This window comes from Anser anser (assembly GCF_964211835.1).
Source record: "Anser anser genome assembly, chromosome: 5".
Taxonomy (NCBI): domain Eukaryota; kingdom Metazoa; phylum Chordata; class Aves; order Anseriformes; family Anatidae; genus Anser; species Anser anser.
The window spans coordinates 30,824,853-30,842,139 of NC_139725.1; the positions used below are offsets into that span (position 1 = coordinate 30,824,853).

The following is a 17,287-nucleotide window of genomic DNA, read 5'->3' on the forward strand; positions in this document are numbered from 1 at the left end:
AGTTAATATGCCTTAATAGAAAATGTCTGGATAGAATAAACATAATTATAATTTGCTTGACTGGAAATCTAATTTTAATCAGGGGCTTGGGTTTGGCTAAATTTCTTAGAAAATATGGTATGCTAAGTTAATTGTTTCCACAAAATTAAAAGCCAGACGAGAGACTGTTGTTCTGTTGGAATAGAAGCTCTTACACAAGAGATTCATGGAAAAAATGTAATAAGGTAAACGATCTTTTGTCTGTGTATAGTTAGGTGCAGTCATACAAAAATGCTGGTATTTACAATTCAATTCTTACACTATAGAAATAACGAAAAATATCTGGTAACAATATGTAGAATTTTCAGCCATGTCAGTCTGGGTTCTCATTGCCCTAAGCTTTAACAAACTAGAAAGGCTGTGGCACGTCTCGGACTCTGCCTAAAGCAGGGACCCTTTGAAGAGTTTGAAATTCATGAATGAGTTGCTCACGTGCGGCACCGAGGGAACCACAGGTGTGACAATTCCTCATCTAATCTCTGCAGGAAGGGAATTGAGTAATGAGGTGCATGTCTCTGAAACCAGAGTGCCGGGCTCTTCCAGCAGCCCCCTCCAGCCTGATGTTCCTGGCTTGTTTTTTGCCAGCAATGCCCTGCTTAACAGGGAAGGAGGCTTATGAAGAGCCTACTCTTTCTTTGCCCTTGTGAAGGAATGAGGCAGTCATAGTCCCAATATTCTCCCAAGTACCTTCTCCTTGGTCTCCTGAGGGCAAATTCTGGCTCACATTGGTACCAGAGGCTGCAAACCAATGCTCCTGGTAAGCTTTTTCTATGCTAGTTTGCAAAGATGAATGTTTATTGCAACTAATAATTACAGCACATTGACCAAAACTGCAGCAACTCATGCTTTTATTTCTGGAGGTGTCTGGATCAGCTGTTCTGTACATCTGTCAAGTGTCCTTATGTGTCTCCACTGTTTTATAAGTAATCAAAACAAGTCTGGCCTGTAAGGTTGTTACCTGAGCACTCCAGATTTCTGCAAAGACTGCATTTGCAGCATTAAGTTTCATTTTTAGATGATGCTAAATCCCTACTTGCTGTGCTTTCTCTGAACAAAAGGATGTTGCTGAAAATAATAGCAGAGTTTTCTGGTGCTCCTGATATTCCTAAAGGCAGAAGAAAGGGACTCTTCTGCCAAGCAGCTGCTTTGGTGGTAGCATTTGTGCTGCAGTCCAAAAGACTTGAACTCGGATTCTGTGAGTCATCTGTAATTTGTTGCATGTTGAGGTATATATATCTCGCTTTTGGGCTTTGGGATGAAATGTGAGCTTTCTAATATAAATAAGCATGCAGGGATCGGCTTTATAACTCACAGGTCTTAGACTGTCACTGACTTTGGATTATGTCCAAGTGTGACATACTGTCGGGAACTGAATGCTTTTGATAGTGGATGCAGTGGTGTACCAGCTCCATAACGCTAACAGCCTTCTAAACGCCCGCAGTAGTGGATTTGCTACCAAAGCTAAGAGGATATTCTGTCAAAATATCCACAGCAATAGTACTAGGTCCTCGCTGGTCTACCTGTAGTGATGCTGCTTGGCTTCATTTCGCTCTTGCCATTACTCCCCTTCTTCACACTCTTCTATAGCATTTGTGTGTTGTTGTATCCATGGTGTGCTCGCCCCATCAATGGGGAGAGAATGGGGCAGACCGAAGCTGCCGGTGTATCAGGTTAACACGGGTCTGTAGGTCCTTGGGGAGGCAGCTCCCATAGCCCAGGAAGGTCTAGGAGGAGCCCCCCATCCTGCTGCAGCCTTCTCCAAGGGATTAAGTTCTCCCAAGCTTCTGATCAGCTGCAAAGTGATAACTAGGGAGAGGTAGGGGGAAATTCCCTACCCACGTGTACCATCTGTGGAAAGCTCACTGTTTCTGCCTGAAAGAGCTAATAGCACTGAGGCAGACAGTGGTATCACGATACTGGGTTTTGGTGTTGTTACTGGGAAAGAATCAAATGTTACTGCCTGCCATTAATTCTCAGTCCCTGGCAGGCAGCACTCAGCACATGACAGGAAAAAGACCAGAGATTCCAGCATGGAAAATCTCCAGGACCAATCTTTCCCATACAAGAAATAGAAATCTTAGTTTGAATGCCTAAGATTACAGCTCCTGAAAAATATCTCTAGACATTACAAAAGTCAAGAGGCTGACAGAAAACATTCTTCTGTGCGAGACATGCCGTTTTCCATGTGGCAAGGAACAGAATCTTTTCTCACCAATCACTGGGACATCTTGAGGTATACCCATTGATACTGTTCACAGAAAATAAAGTGATGCTAAAGCAGCAGACTTATGCATACATTCAGCAGTGGATTTTTTGGGTTATTGCAGCTGCTATGGTTACCAGTCACGCGGCTGGCCACCTTCTGTAGTGGAGGTACAGAGTGATTATACTGTACATTGTGTGAAGAAGTCAGATAGACCGTGGGGGTGTGTGGTGGGTGTGAGTTCCCTACCCACTGCAGAAGGAGCTGGAATGAAAGTTCTCTGAAAGAAATGTATTTCAGTGCTAATGCTGCCTAAGTGACTTCTCTATTAATTCTTCTAAGGAGGGAAAGAAGTTGCAAACCGGCTATCCACTGCTAACCAATTACTCTTGTAATAAATGAAAATTAATGTTGATGTTTTTGTGTTCATATGGAAATTGTCCCTTGGAGAAAGGATGGAGTGAATTTCTTCACAACTCTGTTGCATTTACAGTAAGATTAGGAAATCCATCTGTACTCCTGGAGGCTCTAGGGTTCCTGCAAAGAGCTCCGGATCTCGGTCCCCAGGCAGCCCCAGCTGTGGCAACACTGCATCTTCATCAAAGAGAGACGCTAGCACAAGTTTCTTTCGACCAGTCATGCAACAACTTCCCTTCTTTCCTTCACTTTTTCTCGGCCTAACAGTCCCAAGGCTGCTGGAATATGCTCTCACTTCTTTGTTGGTTCTCCATGTCATAAATGAACTGCCGACCCTCTGCTCTGCTGACAAAGGTCTCTATAAGATCAACTATCTCTATAAGATCAACTGCATGTTCAGCTTCAGGAAGGAACCACGGGCTTTCTGTTCAGACATCATAGTTTAACTGACTGTGTTAATTAAGGAGGTTTTCATTTTGCCTGCCCCTGGATATTTTTTTGACTTTAAGCTGGCAGTTGCTGATAGAAACTTGAATTTCTTCTTCTTGATGACATTGCAGCGATTTACAAGATAGGCTATTTCCAGATAGCTCAACATCCTGCCTTTTGTTGCTATGAACAAAAGGTGCTGACACTTGTGCAGCTTTGATTGAACTTTCACAAAAGCTGTCACTTTGGATGAGGCAGCCTCTGACTTTTCTCTTTGTTTGTCAGTGATGCCTCTGCTTGTGGTTTTGCCTCTGGCCCATAGAATTTCCTTGGGTTTCAGTGGCCTCTACCCAAATCTTACACCTGCCATGACTTAAGTTCAACTGCTGGTGATGGCTCCTGTGAGCCTTGCTGCCAGCAGGCCCTCCAAGCCTTCCCGTGTTCTTTCCAACTCACTCTTGCATTTTCCGTTCCTTTACTGAGACGTCAGCTGGGTTAAAATGGCCATATTTATTAGACTTCATGACATGTAAGGTGTCTAGCATTAATGGCTAGAAGTCTTCTGAAAGGTTCCTTGCTTTCCTACCCTGCACAGGATTTTCTCTCTGCATGCACACACAAAGGGATGATTATGTTAGCACTTGTATAGCTGCCTGATAATTAAGTTAGTCCATGGAAACTTAAGGTATCCTTGCTAGTAAGCACATTATAGAGGCAGTAGGGGTCCTCTATGCTAAAGAGGATAAAGGCAAAAACATCAAGTTATGTCAATTAGAAAATTGCCAGGCAAATTACATCAAGTATTGAGAGGGAAATGGTAATAAATCCAGAATATATATATATATATATTTCATTTGTAAAATATTCTCTCATATTCATCTTGTCAGTTCTTCCCCTCCATGAGGATGAGGAAAAATCCTTCTTTTAAAAAATTTCATTCTGCAAGTTTATTTTCAAAAAGGCTGCTGGCAGGTTGTCACAGAAGGGGAAGATTATGATTAACTGAAATGTCATCAGCCTGTTATTCTCCACAGAGGCGATATGAATGGGAATTAAGCAATGAACTTCTGCAAACAGATGATAGGAGAAGGAGCTGCAAGTAAAAGGCTGATTTCTCAGTTAATGCAGGGCTTTGCAGAAGGCATGGAAACACCGAGATTTTCTTTTTCTCTTCTTACACCTCATCAACTCTTATTACCCAAAAAAGACAAACCTCTTGCTCGTCAAAAAGAAATCGCCAAGATCATATGGAAAGGGGGGAAAGGTGAATTCATTATTTAACCAGATATCTAGCATTTCTCAGCTTTGGGTTTCCTGTTGATGTTGCTGCGTTTTACATGCTGCCGTTCCTTTTTCAAATGCTGCGTGATTAAATCATTGCAGCGGTACCTGATGCATTTTCCTTCATGGCACGAGCAGAAAGCTGTTTAATTTTATCCCGTGGGAAGCTCGTGCCTGATTCAATCAGGCATTCTTTAATTTTTCTGTTGTTCTATCAGAGGAAAGACAGCACGTTACATGTTAGACTGTTAGGTTACAAGTTACAAGAAGAGGTGAGTTCAAGCCATGGAATTTGAGTATGAACTTCAAATGTCCAGTACAGTGAGAAAGGCCATTTCCATTATGCTGATCTGGGCATGTGCCTGGTGTCTGAAGTGCTGGGGTTCAAACCACTTCCATGTGGCATCAGAACCACTGCGTGATCATCACTGCTGTTATTTTGGCAGCTTGGATAGCCCCAGCCCACTGCTGGGCGGTGTCGGAGCTGCTCCGGAAAGCAGGCAGTGGTGGGGCTTGTGAGGAGTTCCCATCTCCAGCATACTGCTGAAGTGGCAGGGCTGTGCAAATCGCTCATCTCAATACCTTCGGCACAATGCCAAAGGACACGCTGCAGTCCTGTGTTAAGAATGTAATATTTCTTCCCTCTGGTTGCAAGTACGGATTTTTTTTCGAGATCACAAGTGGCCCTGTAGGTGAGAGGCAGGTCAGTGGTGACACGCCTTGGCACAGTTAAGAGAATTTTTCTCTATTTATTTAATATGAAGTGTTACGAAGATTATTTTATATAATAAACTCTTACAATAACGTTTTTAAACGTTCCCAGATTTAAGTGCCAAGCTTCCATAAAAGGTCATTTTTCCTCTGTTAGTTGCTTTCTTTTCTTCTAAGCTGTGGTAATTAGAATCTAAAGAAACTCCGAGCTGAATAGGGGAATTGAAGTCTTGCAATTTCTCACAATCACATATCTTAGTGCTTTGAATAAGCCAAATCAATTTTTGACAATGTTGTCTTTGTGATCTCTCCAAAATGCCTTCCCATCCCGCCACCAAGCCTGGCGTAACTCTCTTCAAATATTTTTTTTTTTTTTGTCTGATAAGTAATTTTACATTCATTGGCATTGCTTGCTTGTAATCAGAGAGCTGTTCCAGCAGCCAGCAGATGTTTAGAGACAGCGTCTGCCATCATAATTTAAACTGGGGAGGGTTTGATCCCAGGAGATGTCCTAACAAAATCAATGGGTCTGTCTGCTATAAAAGAAACGCTCAGTGCTAAGATAGGTAGAACCGAGCTGCAGAGCTTGCAGGGGAATGGAGCAGGTATAGAGAAAGAATTGGCACAGACTGATTTCACAACAGTAATTCACTCAGTGGTATTGATGTGGGAAAGCATTTTAGATGTATCTTGGAATAAACTGAGATACTGGCAACATTCATTTCTGCCTCCTTCCTGTATGCTGCAAAGAGAGTAAGATTGCTTTTGGACAAAGAGCTTCAGTTTTCTATTTCTGTTTCAGTTCTTGTAATATGACAAATGAGGGTATATTGTAAAATAGTCTGAAGCAAGGCCAGGTGTAGAGATTGTGGTAAATGGGGCTGCAGTTTTGAAGAAGAGCACGGAGCTTGGACGCTGTACTTTTGTACCCCTACGTGATGGCGCGTTCTGTAATGGGGCTCCCAGCTCGCAGGCAGCCAAATAACTTCATACCTGTGGCTGAAGTCTGTAATGTGCACCACATTGCAAAGCGGTGCTTGTGTACTTCAGCTCTTGTTGAAATGCATGATGCATTGCGAGATTTTAAAGATGGCCTACATAAACATGTAACAAGGGATTTTCATCCATCCTGATCGTGCACATTCAACCAGCAGAGGAAATGAAATACTATCTCCTCTAGAGAAACTGCTGAGATATATTTAAAGCTTTAAATATATATAATATGTTACGCAGATGTCTGTTCCAACAGTTAGTAATAGTCTCCCGTGGCTGATGGCACCACCCTTCAGGAATGTGGTGCCCAAGAGGTTTTCTTTAGATGAACAGGATTTCTGTTAATCCAAATTTATATTAAAGAATATCTCCTTTGCTGAGGGCATAATACATTACAAAGACACCAAACGAATAATCACTAAGTAATGTTTGCTGTCACCAGGTTGTAATATAAAGTTGCAGAAACCTGTTCATTCTGTTTTACTACTTCTTTATTTGCTTGTTGACATCTTTTGTTGTGATAACCAGTCACCTGCTGGTCTTGCTTTTCCCTTCTAAGGTATTATTTGTCTGATTAGGTCATATAAAATTTCCATACCCCGCTGCTACCTTTCCTACTTTTGCATATTGTTTTAAGCTTGGGCATCAGATGCATGTTACAGACATGACTTCTGTATACACTGAACTGTTCCTTCCACAGCAGTCTGGTAATGCCATTTATTCCCACCTCAAAGGCTGTCAGGACCACACAGCCATCTTTGTGTAAACAACAGTCAGGCCCTGTAAATTGTAGCATGAGATCCTCCTGGCTATGGCTCTGTTTTTAGGAGTATGGTAACAGAAATATCATTAGACAAAACCAGCAACTCTTGGCTCATCCAGTGTCACATAGCAGCTCCCTGGCTGCCAGGCGGGAAAGCAGGATGCTGGGGAGACTGGGTGTCAGCGCAGTGGGAAGCCAGGCTCATCGGGGAAGAAAAGTGATTCAGCATGGCCCTTCATGGAAAGTGCCTGCAGTTAACTGATCACTAAAGCAGCATAAAGGGTATCCTGTAGGGGAGCTTACGCCATCAACCAGGCTAGCTGGCAAAAGAGTTGCTGTGGTGGCAATAGCTGCAGCAGTTTCCATTGGAAAAGAGTCCAATTCCTGAAAGTAGCACTCTTAGGCCCCTCACCTAGTGTAAGCACTACTTGATTTACCTTGCTTATAAGCTTTTCTGGTTTGTTTTTCTGTCAGTCCAAAGAAAGCAGGTTGTGTGAACAGTTGCTCCTTTGCATATCTCTCCCACCAGTCCTCAAGATAAGCCTTCATATTTCATCTTCATGCAGTGCCTTGAACCCTGAGCACATGAGTTGCAGTACCAAGATCGAAATCTGGGGGACAACTTGTGATTAAAGTGAAGCATGCATTATGTTCACTGGGGAAAGAGATGGGAGAGGATACCCTACAGACAGCCACAGGACTTGATGCTTGATCAGCCAACAGAGGTAGCTGCAGAGCAGCTGTTCTTCAGGTAGCATTCCTAAAATCAAATAACCATAAATGAATTTTGTGGTAGCTGCACAAAATGCTATCAGCAGACCATGAGGCCAATCCATAAACACACAGTTAATGACAATATTTGATTATTTTTTTTTTCAAATATGATTTTTCAAATCACCAGACATAAAAGATGATAACAGTCTCGAAAATAGCAGACAGAATTTCTTGTTCTTGCCCAGTCCCAAGCTTTGATGTTGGAGGGACTGGCAAGGAGTGCTTCAAGGTTGCATATAATTTTTAAAAATAACCTGACAGAGTCGAGATTGGTTTCTTGGTAAGTTCAACAGCAAGGTTACTTGCATCATAAAGCTCTACCACTTCACCTAGAAATCCTACTACTGCCAAAAAGAAATTACTGTAAATGGTAAAGGTGTGCCAAGAGCCACAAAGCACTTTACAAACCTGATGCCATTCCTGTCAGGGCTCAGATGAGTAGTGACTCCCACTGAATTGAGCTATACTGTGCATTAAGCAGTGACAGTATGTGCATATTGACACAAAAAGGGCCTAGATCAATATAGCCACTTGCAAAATGAAGGGTGTAGGCTGATAAAGAACTAATATTATACAGTGTGAGAGAGGAAATTTGAGCCAAAGACGTTAGTGCAAATACTGAAGACAGTCAGAAGAGTTATGGGAAGTTTAATAACCACACAGAACACAGCACTACAGCTCTAAAGGTCTCACCTGGAAGATAACACCAGGAATATTTCACTATATGTGCTTGCATTAATTGCATGTTTACATTTTTAAAAGGGCAGCAGGGACCCATCTAAAAGCAGACATAAAAGAATCCTCCACTGGCAACCGTATCTTACTTCTAACCAAATGTGTTTCTCTGATGTTAGAACAGGAATCTGATTTCTATTAAACCAGCATAAGTCACAAAACCCCCTGTCAATCACATTTTATGCTGGTGATGGATTTCACTGAATAACTTTTTTCCCCGCATTTCTTCAAAGTAATAAAGATAGATGGAAAAAAAGTACTGGAGGATTTTCAGGAAAAAGTCTGCAAAATTATTGTACCATCATCATGTGCAACCATAAACTATTTGATTACTTGCAAAAATATTTGCAATGTTATTTGTTCCTTACATAATTGTTATATTTGTTTCATCAAGGCTTAGAATTATTAATAGAAGTGAATTTTCAAACAGTGACTGCCACTCCCAGTAGAAAAATCATTTTTTTAGGCTACGTGTCAACAAATTATAATGAAGTTGTCTTAAGAGATAGAGGGGAAAGCAAACTAGAAAAGGGGACAACAAGTATTTGTACACAAACTGATTTCCTGTCATTTTGAAAGTCCAGTCTAAGTAAAGGCCATCTGAGTATTTAGGCAAGAAATACAAGTTAGGAAAAATGCACTACTGCTCTTACAACTATCCTGTTCCGTTTGGAGGGCATTGCCAGCAACACCACTTACAAGAAACTTTAATCTGCTTAACTATAGATTTTTCTAATGACTACCCCAGGGCAGCTACCAAAGAGAATGGCCAGATATAGGATGTCTAGACTTCTAACACCTACCTCATTTTTACACCATGGTTACATTTCTGTTGAGTCTAGAGATCACAGGAGGCCAAAACATAGAGGTTACTAATCCATTAATGTTCCCTATTTGTTTCGTGCAAGGGTTATGAATTGTTGCAGTGCTGAAATACAGTGACTTCAGGGGTTATCAACAGATGTCTCAGATTAATGAGTCATAGTTATTGTGATTCAACTAAGTTATGTTTTGTTACAGAAACGGAATTAACTCCACCAGGCGATATCGCAGAAAAACAGTCACTTTACTGCAAATTTAACTAAGATATCTGGAAGCTCTATATGTATTCCAAGTACAGAAATGAACCATAAAAAGTAAATTTGTGAAAAAAAAATTATAAAATCTTAAAACTTGTAAGGAAAATGTCAAGACAGGAAGTCCTGCAATCCATGTGCCTCATAATTAGATCAGCAGATCTACCTATGTCATTAGATGACTAGAGGGGACAAAGCAACTGCAAGAACTTATATTATTCTGCTAGATGGCATTTGAAGTCACATTTGTTTGTTTTTTAAACATAAAAGCTTAAAAATTTGAAAAGAACTATATATTTTTTTTTTAAAGACGAAATACTTATGGAGCTGGTGTGGGGAATATCGGGTGTTTCAGGCCATTCAAAGTGGGGGAAAACATAAAACAAGTCTGGAGGAAGGGAGGTGCAGTGATGTCATTAGGATGTCTCATTAAGGCACACAGGCTGAGATTTTAATCCCAGGAGGGGATTTCAGAAAACTGAGAAGGAAACCTAAGGATTTATTCACCAGAAACTGGGACAGGGAATTCCACAGTTACAACAGTCTGAAATACGAGTGTGTTGGTTACTCTAGACCAGAACTGCTAAGAATATCATGAACTCTTCCTTCCAGTTTTAACTGGGGGAAATACATACACACATGTAAAATAGCTCCATTAATTTCTGAATAGGTTTTAGTGTCCAAAGGAGGGCTACAAAGATGGGGAAGGGTCTGGAGGAGAAGACGTATGAGGAGCATCTGAGGTCCCATGCTTTGTTCAGCCCAGAGCAGAGCAGACTGAGGGGAGGCCTCATGGCGGCCTGCAGCTGGAGGCCTCATGGCGGCCTGCAGCTTCCTCATGAGGGGAGCGGAGGGGCAGGCGCTGAGCTCTGCTCTCTGGGGACAATGATAGGACCCAAGGGAATGACTTGAAGCTGCGATGGGGGCAGTTCAGGCTGGATATTAGGAAAAGGTTCTTCACCAAGGGAGTGGTGGGGCACTGGAACAGGCTCCCCAGGGCAGTGGTCATGGAACTGAGCCTGCTGGAGTTCAAGTTGGACTTGATGATCCTTGTAGGTCTCTTCCAACCCTTCCATAGAATCACAGAATATTCATAGAATATCCATTTGTGGGTATTCTATGGCATTATGGGCATTATGTAGGGTTTTTAACTTTTCTTGAATGAAAATTGCAGATAACTTTTTTTTTTTTTAGTTTAAAAAACTTTTGATGACTCTTAAAATCATTTTCCATTTTTGAAGATGGAAAAGATTGAAATACATTTCTTCCTTGCTTTCACTGAAATGAAATGCACATTTTGGCAGTAGGGCTTTGGCTGGCATTCTGAGATATAGTTCATTAGTCCCTTGGCAATTGAAGAAGATTTTATTCTTAAAACAGTGTCTCCAGGCAATTTTTTTCTCAGCTCCTTCCCCTAGATAATTGCCAGAGGCCCCATTTTACAAGCCCCTGTGTATTCTTTTCTGAGGTCCTAACATCACTAGGATTTGATAGTCTTAAAATGTTGTCAGTACCTCAGGCTTTCAAAGCCCCAGCCTGGTATTCACGCTTAACAAGCTCTGTAGCCACATCCATCTAAGGTTTACACAAATACACTTTGGCTTCCGCCTGTAAATAATTTCTGGATGATTTTATAAGCTAATTTAAAAACCATTCAGCGTTCAATGAACATTTGTATCAACAAAACAGACTTCTGTACTCTGAAACCACAATATACAACAGACATTTTTATTTTATTGCTTCTGCTTGTGAAACTTCTGTGAACTTTGAATAACAAAGGATAGGCCAGACTGAATATTTGACCTTTGAGAAGAAAAGGTTTATTAAGTAGCAAGAGGATATCCCCAGAGAATATAGTTTTCAGGCCGTGGGATACTTTCAAAGCCTCCATGATTCAGCAGACCTGGAGGAGCTACATGCTGGGCCAGACCCTTCTGTTTTCTTCCTTAGCAGCAAAAATAAATCTATATTGGTGCACTTGTATTGCTGAAAAGTAATACATCATACATATGCTTATTGATTTACTTTAAATAACTCCATAGTTTGTGCAGTTACTCTGGCTGCACAATATAATATAGGTGTAATTACGACATAAGGAGTTAATAAAAAGCTTGCAACACTTATTTGTAATCTTACAGCGTGTTGAAGAGTCTTACGGTGAAGAAGTTCCACAGCAAAAGACAAAGCTGCAATATCATGTATTTCATATGAAATATAAACTGCAACGGAAAAAAGTGCTGTCTCTCTACCTGGCACTCTTCCTTTACAGATCCCTGCATTTGTCCTTTAGGGATTCCTTAAAAGATTCCTTACAGCAGTTTCCTGCTTGCTCTTTGGTTGAAATCTAATTGCAGTTCTAGGCTGAATTGAAGTGCTAACCTTCTCCTTTTTTCAGTGAAGGCTTCTTTGATGAAAATAGCTGGAAGATGACTTCAAAGCAACTGAAGCCTGATGTACAGCAAGTGAGAAGAACAGTGGATACTGAGTGAAAAGTGATCTTAAGATATCTTAATTTAGCAATCTCTTCCTGCAATAAGATTTCAAGACCTCGTGGAGGCAGAAAGGCTAACTAATGGACCCTAATGATGCAAGGGTGTTGGCTGGAAGCTAAATCACTCCTGTTACAGAAACCTTGTGGTATGGATATTGAGGGAGAAGAGATCCTGATTTTTTTTCCCCATGTCTTTGTGTTGAAAGAGTTGATGTGAGATAAGAAGCGCTTTTCACAACAGAAAAGGTGGCATTCGAGCCTGAGATGTAATGAAAAATCTGGTGAACCAGACTTTTAATCTAGGTAATCTAGGATGAGCCACGTGCAGCTCCTATAATAACTGAAGCAGTTATACCAAAATAGAAGTGTATAGCTACTCAGCACAACTGACTTTGTTGACTTCATGTACTCTGTGAGTATAAATATACTTTTACAGTACACGTAGTAATGACAGGTGGGTTAACTCTTTCAAAAAATTGTGGAAAGTAGTTTTGCATTTTAGCCACACTCCAGAATCCTTTTGTCAGTTTTTGGATTTCAAGAATTGCAAAATGTTTTTCCCTTTTCCTCTTACTATATGAAATACTCAGACAAACAACAGAATGACTAACACCCTTTGCTATGGAAAGAATGAAATTGAGTATTCAGAGAGTTGCCAAATGCAGAATAAACAAACTGATATAACAATTTCCCTCTCTCTATCTATTATGGTGATCTCAGTTTGAGTTTCAACATCAGTAGAGAAATCCTCAGACAGAACAGATTTCCAAACAGATAACATCTCTTTAAATGTCATATTAGAAGAAGAAACTTACTCTGCTGAAAAGTCAAAGCCACCGATACCACAACATTACCCTCCCTCGGAAACAGTACCATCTCCTTCTCTAAGTAATTGTTTCTTCCATAACAGCTTCAGCCACGGAAGCCTGTGACTGCAATTTGTGATTCTAAGTGAGTTCTCAGAATATATCCCAGAACTCAGGGTGATTGGCAGGTCTGTAAAAAGTGAGAGCTAGCCCAACTATCCATCAAACAAATGAGTGGTAAGTCATTTGGAATTTCTCCCAACGTTATTCAGTTTTTTCTGTAGAATTTAATTCTGTTGTGTGTAGGAGAAATTTCCCAAAGGTTAATAACTGTGTCATTTTATATTTTGTTCAGAAAACTGAGAGCTAAAAAAACATATTTCAGACTAATTGCATATAAAATAGCTTAGAAAATAGTCACCTTGAGTTATGGACATACAAAAATGAAATGTATTTGAAGGCTTTTTGTTTGATATTTTCTTCAGAATGAATCATTCAAGTTTGAGAGTTCTGCTTAAACTTACCAGGCATCGCTAAGGGTACTGTTTATTTGTTTTCCTCTCTCTTTAAATGATTTGACTATTAAAATCCAAGATAATATTAGGAGATACTTCTGTTCCTTAGTATTCACAGCCTGCAATTTTTTTTTTTGCTGAAGATGTATATTACAAGTAGAAAGGAGAGGTTGCTTTCATTTGGAGGTGTTGCCAGCAGAAAGGGAGCCGCTCCCTTCTGCCATAGAGGACAAAACTTGCCCAGGATACAGGACACTTGGGTCACATTTCTCTTAGGACCAGATGAATCTCCAGTGACACCTCCCACTTACCAGTGCCTTAAGCATACTGTTGTGCACTGTTCTTGGTGGGAGCATTCTCTACCACTTATGATGAAATTCTGATATTTCCTAGAAAGGAAGAGAAGAATTCTTGTGCCAGTGAAAGAGCATAATATCATCCCCGAGATACTGGCTTTGGACTGTTTCTGTGTGTCTTTCAGAATGTGTTCTTCATAATAGACAGAAACAACCCAAAACACACTTTCTCCTTTCAGCTGACTTGTCTTAAATAGTACAGTCATGTACAGAATAAAATGTCATATTCTTTTGCAGATATAAGCTGCTTAGGAAATCCGCGAAGAGGAATGCCAATTTACATGTTATGTTTGAACACAATGTACAAGTCCCAACAGTGAAGAGCAGTCCCACAGAAGCACAGAGAGTTCGGTAGTTTTAAGGTAAGAGGGCAGCTGAGCCAGAACTGTGAGCTCTTCTACCCCCTCTATTCCAGCTGCTGTCTCTCTTTGAGTCTAGCTTTGAGCCAAACAACTTAACTAAAGTGCATGTGGCCCTCATGCTAAAGTTTGACAAACACTTTTATCCGAAGAAAAGTGGCACCACCACTGAAAAAGGGAATCCTACCTGCCTGCCCTCCTGGCTGTCTGTTCCTGTATCTTGTCTATCTTGTCCCTTCTTGTACCGAGAGAGGCATTTATGAGACCACAATGTTAACTGCATCAGGAAGCTCATCTGGCTCAGAGCTAGTGGTAGTTTTCCTGCTGGGTTAGTTTCTAGCTGGATCAGTCCTCTGAGTCAGTTTGCTGTAGAGTCACATGAACATCCGTGAAGGACAAAGGTTGGGGCAGGAACAAGCAGACAGCAGGGAGAAGCAGCAGGGTGTGGAGTGAACAGATCTGCTTCTTTGGTTAGCAGTACCTGTGTATGCAGTCCTAAAGTGTCTCCTAAGCTACAGCCTTCCTCCAGGGCCTGGGACTTGATTTGCAGAGGCATTCACAGTTAAAAGGGAATTCCTGGGGAGCTGTGCTTCCTTGAAAAGAGCTATCCAGTGCTAAATGTATGGGAAAACCAGGTGCTAGCCACTTAATCTGTGAAATGGGGATAATAATATCACCTTACAGGAAAGGGGTAAAAATGCATTAGTTACTGTTTGTGAAACATTCTGCTCTGATGAACACTCTAGATCAACCTTGTGGGCAACGCATCCTCCTGTCTTCAGAGTCGGTTGACAAGAGCGTGCAGAAAAGAAGGTGTGGAGCTGCACTCCAAATCCCCTGGCTTCAGAGGAGCTGTGGAGAAAGCTGTGTAATCATAGAATTACAATTTATATTACGGAGTGTATGTGCCCAAGAAATCTGAAATAATGGTATAAGCAGATGGCAATTGGCATTTATTACTTCTGAGTGTTTGACTTTTCACCATTAATCTTTTAATGCATGGGAGGGGAGCTTGGTGTTAAATACTCTACAAAAGCACTTTGGAGTTCTTCTGGATTGTGCTTGCTGCTTATGCTACTTTAAAATATTTGTATAGTATGATTTGATGGCTGATGCTGCATCACATCACTTGAAAATTTGAAACAAAAGAACCCCCTCTTTGCCAAAGTCCCTTTTGCATTACCTTCTTCTCAGGCAAAGAAAGTCTCTAACTCTGCTTCTCTTATCTTTCATTTTCTTCTAAGCCTATAGTAAGTACTATGACTATTTGACATATAATGCTGAACTAGTGGGCTTTTGTCTAACTAGGTATGTCTTTGTTCCAGGTGCTGAATTAAAAGCAAATGGCAACACCAAAATAATATTCTTAAGTATTCTACTGTGCATCCAAATAAAATTTATATTCTCTCTCTCCCTATCTCTCTCTCTCTCTCTTTTTTTTAATCAGTCAAGGTTATTAACTGTGTCTTTACCACTGAAAAGCCTTCTTGATTCATAAAGTTAACGTCTGTGTGCACTGGTGCCTCTGTAAATGCAGACTTGTTCTGCATGTGTATATTTTGCAATTTCTTTTCTGAGGATTATATATGTACCTGCCTATGAACTAAGTGGCTCCCCTTAGTACAGTTTCTGAGTTTCTCTTCTCTATTCCAGTGGCTTGGCAGTTCCCTGAAATGCCAGAGGATGATGCAGATCCTTGCAAATTATGAGAAAGAGCCTACTGATCACAACCCAGGACAGACAGGCTTGGCAGGAGGAAACTGAAATTGCATGTGTGCCTCCATGATCCCACTGACAGCTGATAGGTCACAATTCTGGCCTGTCAGCCTTGACACTGATCATTTAATTTTGTTCTTCCTACTTACTGATCCCTTTCCACCAGCCTACATGCTCACCCTCACACTTTCTTCCATGCTGCAGTTTTGTTGCAAATGCTGCAGTCTTTTCTTTCTTTTCAAATCCTTTTTCCAATCAATTCTTCAATATTTCTACCAAGTTAAATGCACCAAAGTCAGAAATATTTCGTTGCTTTTATTAACAAATATATGTATTTTTAATTCTAACTAATGTGTATTTCTAATTCTGAGTTTTAATGGCTTCAAATACTTTATGCCCAATTAGTAATTACCCATGAAAATTAAATGGAACAGATGTACTTCAGGGTGAATTTTTGTAAGCTGCAGAGAGGGTTGCTTTTAAATGTCAGTCTCTTTCCCTTGGAGAGTTCAGAGTTGATAGTACAGGTTGCACAGTGAAGTCAGGAACTGGTGAAGTCAGCGAGTGTTTATACCTACTTCTTGTCAGAAAAGGCCTGTTAGTGAGTGAAAAGAGAACAGAGAAGCTACACTTCACAAGATACTGCCGTTTCTGCCAAAGCTGGCCAAAGAAGTTGCCTCTTATTCCTGTCCCCAGTGCCCCCAAAGGAAAATTGTCCTTTGCTATGGCAGCGTATCTGTTTATGTACTGTAAACTGGATCTCCGAAATGATCCGTATTAGAAAGAATCCTCTAAAAGCCCCAAGCCAATACTGCTAGAAAATACTCTAAAACCTTCCCAACATACACTGACTTCCTGAGACTATGAATGAGAATGTGGACCTTTTCCATATCCTGAAACTCACTGGTCTTGAGCTCTTGTGAATGATCTACATTTGAATTACCTCATATGTTTTTCTGGTGCATTGTATATCCAAATTGTAATGCTTTCCTTCTTGGAAGAGTGCACTGTATACAAATTTTCACATGTTCATTGTTCATCAATGAATAAATAATGCATTTTGTTTCAGGGTGGTTCAGATTCTTAGTCAAATTTTCCCTGTGCTTGCAGGAACTCTGACCAGCCCTAATCAGAAACAGTCCTACTACTTACCCTTTCATAACACTAAACCTTCAGAGAGCAACATAAATGTTAATTAATTTACTCGCACCTCACTCCTCTGAGGTAAATAACTATCATTTTCCCTTTCCGTTTAAATGAGAATATGAAAATAGAAATGGAGTGACTTGCCTAAGGTTACACACACATTAGTGGCAGAAGAAGGATTAGCATTCAGAAACTCTTAAGGCTCTTAGGGCTTGTCTACACAGGGAAACTGAAACGACGACTGTGCCTCATTCATTCTGCAACAGCTATTCAAGCAGAGGCCTATGTGTAAGTGCTCTATCAAAGGGAAGAGAGTCCTTTTATTCTAGAATTAATTGTGCATTATTGAGGCATGGGAATTATTTTGGAATAAACCCCTTCTTATTCCATGATAAGTATCCACACAGTCAGCTGTTCCAGACTTGCCATTCTGACTGTGTCCTTACATGGGGAAGAGCCAAACTCTGAATTCTTCAT

At 40.6% G+C, this 17,287-nt stretch overlaps 1 long non-coding RNA gene across 1 annotated transcript; it reads left to right on the forward strand.

Moving 5' to 3' along the window:
- Positions 1–263: 263 nt before the first annotated feature.
- LOC310900797 lies at positions 264–16,975 on the forward strand. Its single transcript, XR_014585392.1, has 3 exons — positions 264–796; positions 13,827–13,951; positions 14,695–16,975. It is a non-coding gene; the product is annotated as an uncharacterized lncRNA (long non-coding RNA).
- The last annotated feature ends 312 nt before the right edge of the window (positions 16,976–17,287 follow it).